This window comes from Benincasa hispida, chromosome 10 (genome assembly GCF_027475165.1).
Source record: "Benincasa hispida cultivar pf3 chromosome 10, pf3_genome.v1.1, whole genome shotgun sequence".
NCBI lineage: Eukaryota > Viridiplantae > Streptophyta > Magnoliopsida > Cucurbitales > Cucurbitaceae > Benincasa > Benincasa hispida.
In genome coordinates this window covers 51,825,165-51,834,033 of record NC_143487.1, presented here as the reverse complement: position 1 = coordinate 51,834,033, position 8,869 = coordinate 51,825,165, and positions in this window count along the sequence as shown.

Genomic DNA, 8,869 nt, shown 5'->3' with positions numbered 1-8,869 from the left:
CTGGTATGACGACCTGAGTTTCAATTAAACCCAATTAATGGTCAGGTTGTGCTGTAACCCTCCCAGTACATCGTGGCACTCTCAGCGATTGAGAAGGACGAGACTGACTTGAAATGCTAGTCCCTTCATTAATTTTTGATGAATGACCAGCATCATCATCAACAACTCTTGTTGATTCATCAGTAGCTTCATTTAATATTAATTTTCTTCATGGTTTATGATCTCTCATGTGATCTTCTAATAAGAATATAACGTTTGTTGATACAAACACTTTGTTTTCTTGTGGATCGAAGAATAGACCACCTCTCGTTTTGTAAGTGTAATCAACAAATTGGCATAATCTTGAATGAGGTTTAAATTTCTTAGGGGTTTTCACTGGCACATGTGCTAGATCATCTATAAAACAAATGAAATATCAAAACCTTCTCTTGCTTGAGTATCAATCGAACCATAGAGGTTTGAATGCAAATCCCACGACCTCTCTCGTTGGGTAAAGTTTTTGTGCATCGCCTCGAGGCACCTTGGAAGTGTCCCCCTATAGGATGGCAGTTTTACACGTTTCTTTATTTGATCTCCAGTATAAGATAAGGTCGCTTAGTCTCTTGCCCTAATATGCTTTTTTCCTACGGTGGGTGTATTAGGGCAGGACTCTGGACTGAACAAATGGTGACTGTTTGATGCAGTTCCAAGATTTGGTTATGCCTAATGGTTGAGAGTGTGTCATCTAAGTGAAGGGGCATCTAATTACCCCACTAGTGACGTTTGTCCTGCCTCGCTGGGACATCATTGCGAAATAGAAGTCTTTTCACTTAGGGTACTTGGAAACTATTTTGCTAAAACTAAAACTGATGTTAAAATCTGGTTTAGCATAGACTTATTAAAGTTTTTCTGTTTGCAACAACGTTTTAAAATGGCTACAACCATAATTGCTCTACTTAGCGCTGACAAACTAACTAGTGAGAATTACGCTAGTTGGAAACACAATATCACAACAATACTTATCATCAATGATCTCTAATTCATCATTACGGAGGAATGTCCTCTTATTCCACCTCCTAACACTGCCCGAAATGTCGGGAGGCCTACAAGTGTTGGATACGAGCGAATGAGAAAGCCCGAGCCTATTTCTTGGCTAGTCTTAATGACGTGTTGGCCAAGAAGTATGAACCCATGGTCTCAGCGCATGAGATCATGAAGTCCCTGTGGGGGATGTTCAGACAATCGTCTAGACAGCTCAAGCATGAGGCCCTTAAATGCATCTTCAACTCTAAAATGGAGGAAGGCACCTCTATTCGTGAACATGTGTTTAATATGATGGTCCACTTCAATGTGGTGGAGATGAATGGGTTTAGGATCGATGAGGGCAGTGGAGTTAGCATTATCCTGCATTCATTGCCAGATAGCTTCCTACACTTTGTCAATAATATGATTCTAAACAAAGTAGACTATACCCTTACAACTCTCCTCAACGAGTTGCAGACATTCCAATCCTTACTAAAAAGTAAGGAGAAGAAGGTTGACGAGGCAAATTTTGCCTCGTCATCAAAGAAGTTCCATCGAGGTTCGACCTCTAGGACTAAGTATGTATCTTCTACTTTTAACACTAGAAAGTGGAAGAAGAAGAAGGGTGGTAAGGGTAAAGGGAAGACACCTGCTAACCAACCACCTATCGCCCAACAGGGAAGGCGACTAGTGCCCGGGGACAAAGGAAAGTGTTTCCATTGTAATCAGGATGGGCACTAGAAGAGGAATTATCATTGCTAGATCAAGAAGAAGAACAAGGCTAAGACTAAGGCCAAGGCAAACAAAGGCAAATATGATTTACTAGTGTTAGAAACTTGTTTAGTGGAGAATTATCATTCTGCCTAGATTATTGATTCGAGCGCCATTAATCATATTTGTTCTTCTTTTCAGGGATTAGATCCTGACGACAACTGGAGGGTGGTGAGATGACGTTGCGAGTAGGCACCAGGCACGTTGTCTCAGCTGTGGCAGTGGGAGGAATCCCGTTGACTTTACAAAAGAAATTTCTTGTTTACATGATGTATTTGTAGTTCCTTAGTTGAAAAGGAACTTAATTTCTGTAAAGTGCTTGTTTCATTGTAAATATACTCTTGAGTTTAATGTGAATAAAGTGTTTATTCATAAAGATGGAGTTGAGATTTGTACAGAAAAACTGGAAAATAACTTGTATGTACTAAGGCCATTAGCATTGCGTTCCCTCCATAACATAAAGATGTTTAAATTTGTCGTAACTCAAAATAAAGGTCAATGTTTTTCTCCAAAAGAAAATGCCTAAATTTGGCACCTTTGATTAGGGAACTCAATCTCAATAGGATTAAGAGGTTGGTGAAGAATAGCCTTCTAAGCGAGTTGGAGAAAAATTCTTTACTGATGTGTGAATCTTGCCTTGAGGGTAAGATGACTAAAAGACCTTATACTGGAAAATATTATCGAGCCAAAGAGCCTTTAGAGTTAGTACATTCTGACCTTTATGGTCCAATGAATGTGCGAGCCAGGGGAGACTATGAGTATTTTATCACCTTTACTGATGATTACTCTAGGTATGAATATGTTTATTTGATGCAACAGAAGTCTGAATCCTTTGAAAAGTTCAGAGAGTTCAAGGCTGAAGTTGAAAATGTATTGGATAGATGGATTAATACACTTCGATCAGATCGAGGTGGAGAGTTTTTGGATTTGGGTTCCAGGACTATTTGATAAAACATGGAATCATTTTCCAACTCTTAGCGCCAGGTACACCTTAACAGAATGGTGTAGCATAGAGGAGAAATAGAACGTTGTTGGACATGGTTTGATCGATGATGAATTACGCTTCTTTACTAGACTCATTTTGGGGTTTTGTAGTGGAGACTACAGGGTATATACTCAACTGTGTTCCTTCCAAGAGTGTTGCGAGAACATCTCTGAAGTTGTGGAACGAGCATAAATCTAGTTTACGTCACTTCCACATATGGGGTTTCTAAGCACATGTGCTTGAGGCTAATCCAAAGAAATTGGAACCACGGTCGAGGTTGGGCCTCTTTGTAGTCTACCCCAAGGGTATACGAGGGGGTTACTTTTATGATCCGTCGAAAAACAGAGTGTTTGTTTCAACAAACGCTACCTTTCTGAAGGAGGATCATATTAGGGAGCACAATCCACGTAGTAAGATCGTGTTACGTGAGCTTTCCAACAGAACTACTGAAACTTCAACAAGAGTTGTTGAAGGGCCTGTTTCATTAGTAGGAGTTGTTGATGATAGTTTATCTGGTAGGTCGGTTCCACCTCAAGAGTTGAGGGAACCTCGACGTAGTGGGAGGGTTGCAAACTCACATGTTCCCTATATGGGTTTCATTGAAATCCTTGCTATGGTAGCCGATGGCGACGTTGAGGATCCGTTGTCTTATCAGAAGGCAATGGAGAATGTTGAGCGGGATGAATGGGTCAATGCCATGGATCTCGAGACGGAGTCAATGTACTTCAACTCAGTATGAGATCTTGTAGATCAACCTAATGGGGTAAGATCTATAGGATGCAAATGGATCTACAAGTGGAAACAGAGTGCCGATGGGAAGGTGCAAACCTTCAAGGCTCGACTTGTGGCAAAGGGTTATACCAAGGTGGAGGGAGTCGACTATGAGAAGATTTTCTCGCCTGTTGCCATGTTGAAGTTGATCCACATCCTCCTGTCCATTGCCGCTTATTATGATTATGAGATTTGGAAAATGGACGTAAAGTCTGCCTTTCTGAATGGCAATCTTTAAGAAACCATTTACAAACTAAATCGGTCCATTTATTAGCTGAAACAGGCATCTCGATCTTGGAATATTCTGTTCGATACTGTGATCAAATCATACGGCTTTGACCAAAACGTTGATGAGCCTTATGTCTACAAGAAAATCATCGATAGTTTAGTAGTTTTCCTAGTGTTGTATGTAGACGATATCCTATTCATTGGGAATGATGTAGGACTACTGACTGCAGTTAAGAACTGGCTAGCAACCCAATTCCAAATGAAATATTTGGGAGAGGCTCAGTTTGTTCTAGGTATACAGATCTTTCAGGATCGTAAGAACAAAGTGCTAGCGCTGTCTCAGGCATCATATGTTGATAAGATGTTGCTCAAGTACTCGATGCAGAACTCTAAAAGGGGCCTACTGCCGATCAGGCATGGAGTTACTCTTTCTAAGGAAATGTGTCCTTAGACGCCTCAAGAGGTTGAGGAGATGAAATGGGTCCCATATATGTCTGCCGTTGGCAGTTTGATGTATGCGATGCTCATTACTAGACCAGACATCTGCTATGTTGTGGGAATAGTCAATAGGTATCAGTCTAACCTAGGTCAGGGTCACTGGACTGCAGTTAAGAACATCCTCAAGTATCTTTGGAGAACGAGGGAATGCTCGTGTATGAAACTAAGGATTTGAACCTTACTGGATACACAAATTTTGACTTTCAGACTGATAAAGACTCTCGAAAGTCCACTTCAGGGTCAGTTTTTACTCTTAACGAAGGAGTAGTAGTGTGGCGAAGCACTAAGCAGGGTGCATCGTCGACTACATGATGGAGGCCGAGTACGTAGCAGCTTATGAGGCTGCTAAGGAGGTCGTTTGGCTCAGGAAGTTCCTGATAGATTTGAAAGTTGTTTCAGACATGTCTAGGCCCATTACTCTCTTATTGTGACAATAGTGGTGCTGTGGTGAACTCTAGGGAGCCCAGGAGTCACAAGCGCGGAAAACATATAGAGCAAAGTATCATCTCATCCGTGAGATAGTGCATTGAGAGGATGTGATAGTCACGAAGATCGCTTCGGAGCACAATTTTGCTAACCCGTTTATGAAAGCTATCATGGCTACAATTTTTTAGGGTCACCTTTAAAGCATGGGTCTACGGGACCGCCCACGGCTGGACTAGGGGAAGTGGGAGATATTTTTGTACTGGGCCTTAGTGCCCTAGTTTATTATTTTGTACTAGTTATATGTACACCCCACTCGCTTTAGGACAAGTGGGATATTGTTGGGGATAATGCCCTGAACTCTCGTTGGGTTCTGTAGTTTGTAAACACTATTTTGAACAAACGCTTGTGTTGTGCAATATATGATATTTTCTTTACTTTTGTCTATGAACATTGGATATTTTATTTGCTTTACCACAAACCAATAAACTAAGATTCCTGGTTGTCGTTTGTAACTTGAGCATGCCTATGGAGACTTATAGGTGGATTATGTCTAAGTGATAACCAAAATGGTCTGTAGTATATCGATATAGGAGGGATACCTTATCTTGGCAATGTTACGGATGCGGCCCGCTTTGTAGAATAGTTACAAGTGTTGTGACTTGCTACAGATGGTCTGATCCTGATAATTCATATGGTGACATGTGAGCGGGAGGTTCTATACAAAGAGTTTGTATAAGACTAGACCATGAAGTGTTAATAGTCTCGTTATATAACATCCTTCATGATAGAGACTTCACTTCACTAGGATGACCATATATAACATGACCTCAATCCTGAGTGAGTTGGGAACTCCTGCCTTTGAAGGTGGTCTTTTAATTTGCATGGGTACGAGTGGCTAGATCGCCGACTCAAATCTACCACTTTGGGAATTCGTCTGATTTGGGAGCTGGGAACTCAGCTACATAAGATGAAATTCACTCCTTCCTCGAAGAAGGGTAAGTAGATAGATTGCTCTTTTAAGGGTTGATTCCGGGGCTTGAACAATGTGGCGTCACACACCTTGTCATGTTTCGAGAGGTGTCCACACATAGTAGGACTATGTTATATTGTTCATTAGAGGGATAAATGGTACTTAAGAAGTTAGATATAACTACAGAGGCAAAATGGTAAATTGGCCCAACTGTACTTACGAGCATCTATGAAAGGTTATCGTACTGTTGATTGGTTATATCCGATGGACACAGAAATATATATGTGATGAGAAAAGTATAGCTGTCGGTCTTTAGTGGAATTCTTGGCAGTTAACGTATGGTGGATCTCGTGGCTAAAGAGTTTAGTCAGCTATTCACGTACCGTTGGAGCTTCGAGCCATAGATCCATAATATCCCCTTGGTAGCTCAATGGATTCAAGTTGAGAATCTGTTTTTGGATCAGTTGAAATGTTCAAATTGACAAGAGGGAGTTCGATTATATAGGATATGATTGAACTGGTCAATTATATATTATATGGTTGACATGATGTATGAGATACATTAATTGGAGGAAAATGATATAAATATGATTTATATCTAGTGGAAGAGAAAAGACTATGGTTCATATATTGCATTTAATGTGATATTAAACCATAGGTTAATGAATATAATATGATTATAGTTATTATTTAATTTGAGAATTATAGGATAATTGTTGTGCCGATTTTTTCTCCGTAACCGAATGATAGTGGGAGGTTGCATTCAGTTTTTGTAACTGAAGGATAAAATGAAAATCGTTTTCATTTTGAGAAAGAGATCAGACATTCGCTCACCTTTGGTGATACTGCCTATTTCATAGCAAACCGAGAGCCTACACGATAGCTCAACGTTTCTAAACGATCGTATACACGTGCATAGTTTAGTAAACGATCGCATAGGATATGCTAAACGACCATCTAGCTTTTTCCTAAACGATCGCGCACTCGAGCATTTACTAAATGATCGTCTATACATTCACGGGCTTTTTACTAAACGATCGTGTACCTTTTCCTAAGCGATCAAGCATCGTCTATACGATAGATACCCGATATTCTCCCACTTTCTTGATCGTGGTATACGATCTTCTCTTCCTCATTCCCTCTGTTAAATCTAACAGAGCCCACACTTTCTGGATTCTCACATCGAGAATACTGAGGGTTTCAATTGGTGGTGTCTTCTTTGCTGTCGAGTTCGTGTGGTGTCCGTTCGTGGGTAGACGATTTGGTGGATGATTGCTTGGATATTCTCAGGGAGAAGTCAAAGAAATTAAGTCTGTGCCTTCTTTATCTGGCACCAAGAAGTCAAAGGAATAAAGCTAACTCTACTGCAGCCCAAAAGAGCAAGAAGGTCGAGGTTGCTAAAGAAAACTATTTCCACCATAACTAGGAGGGACACTAGAAATAGAACTGTTCCAAATATTTGGCGGATAAAAAGAAGACCAAACAAGGTAAACATGATTTACTGGTTTTGGAAACTTGCTTAGTAGAGAATGATGATTCAACTTGGATAAATGATTCAAAAGCCATTAATCATGTTTATTATTCTTTTCAGAGAATCAGTTCTTGGGAGCAACTCGGGACTAGCGAAATAACCTTGCGAGTTGGAATAGGGTAGGTCATCTTAGCGATTGCAATTGGAGGCGTCAAATTACTTTTATAGAAATCTTATTTGTTATTGAACAATATCCATGTAGTTTCTGGTTTGAAAAGGAACTTAATTTCTGTATAATGTTTGCTTGAATAACAATACACTATTTATTTTGATGTAAATAAAGTATTTATTTAATAAAAATGGTGTTTGTATTTGTTTTTCAAACTTGGAGAGTAATTTATATGTGCTAAGGCCATTAGCATCTAAAGCGCTTCTAAATACTGAACTATTCATAACTGTAAGAACTCAACATAAAAGATAAAAGATTTCTCTTATAAAAAATGTCTATCTTTTGCATCTAAGATTAGGTCAAATAAATCTCAATAGGATTGAGAGCCCTTAGAACTTATAGATTCAAAACTATGTGGTCCTAGGAATGTTAAGGCAAAAGGAGGGTGTGAATACTTTATTTCTTTCATAGATGATTATTCTGTTGGGAATGTCCTAGATCTCGCAGTTCGTAAATTTTGTGTTGAACATTCTATTTATCAATAAAATATATTGAGTATTTTATTCAATAAAGTTGTTGACTTTGCATTCTATTATTAAAATCTAATAAATATATCCATGACTATAGTATGAATACTTTAACTTTATGTGGTGACATAAACAAGATCAAGTTAATAGTATATAGCCTAAATGGTTTATAAGTATATGGATGAAATTGAGTATTTCATCCTGGTAACACTATTGGATGCAACCCATTTTGTACAGGTAACACAAATGATATGATCCACAGATCATTCATGTAGAGACATGTAAGTGGAGGCGTCCTATGCAATGAGTTTGCATGTAGATTGAACCAAGAAATAGTCACTTTTCTTTATAATGACCGTTTACTATTAAAACTGACTACTTCATACTTAAGGTAACCTACGATAACTTGGTCTTAATCTTGAGCTAGCTATGAACTCCTGTTTATTCAAGATTATTCTTTGATTTGCATGGGTGAGAGTAGTCCAAAAACACTACTCAATAAACCTTCCATTTTGGGGATAAGACCGGATGAATAGCTGGGGACATAGCCCTGCAAGATGGAATTCACTCCTGCCCATTTTAGGGTTAGCAGATTGATTGTTCTCTTAAGTACTGATTCCAGGTCTTGAACAATCGGGGCCTGTCTTCTCATGATAGATAATGACATGATCCATAAGTAGTATTATGAATCGAATTATTCATTATAGTGTCAGTGAGAACTTAAGGCATGAGATGTATTTACAGGGGTGAAACAATAATTTTTGACCCAGCTGTAATTATGAACAACCTGTGAAGGATTGACTTATTAATTATGGTTTATATGGACATAAATATATCTACAGTGAGGAGAGTGCAACTATCGAGCTATAGTGGTGTGTCTTGATAGTTAATGAATAGTAATTAATTCGATTAAAGAGTTTTAACGAATTAATTACAGATCATTGGAGCTCATGATCTGTAGGTTCATTAGGTCCCTCTACTAGCTTATTTAATTGGATTAACAAATTGAGTATTGATGTATGAAATTAGGGTTATGAATTTGAAATGTTCA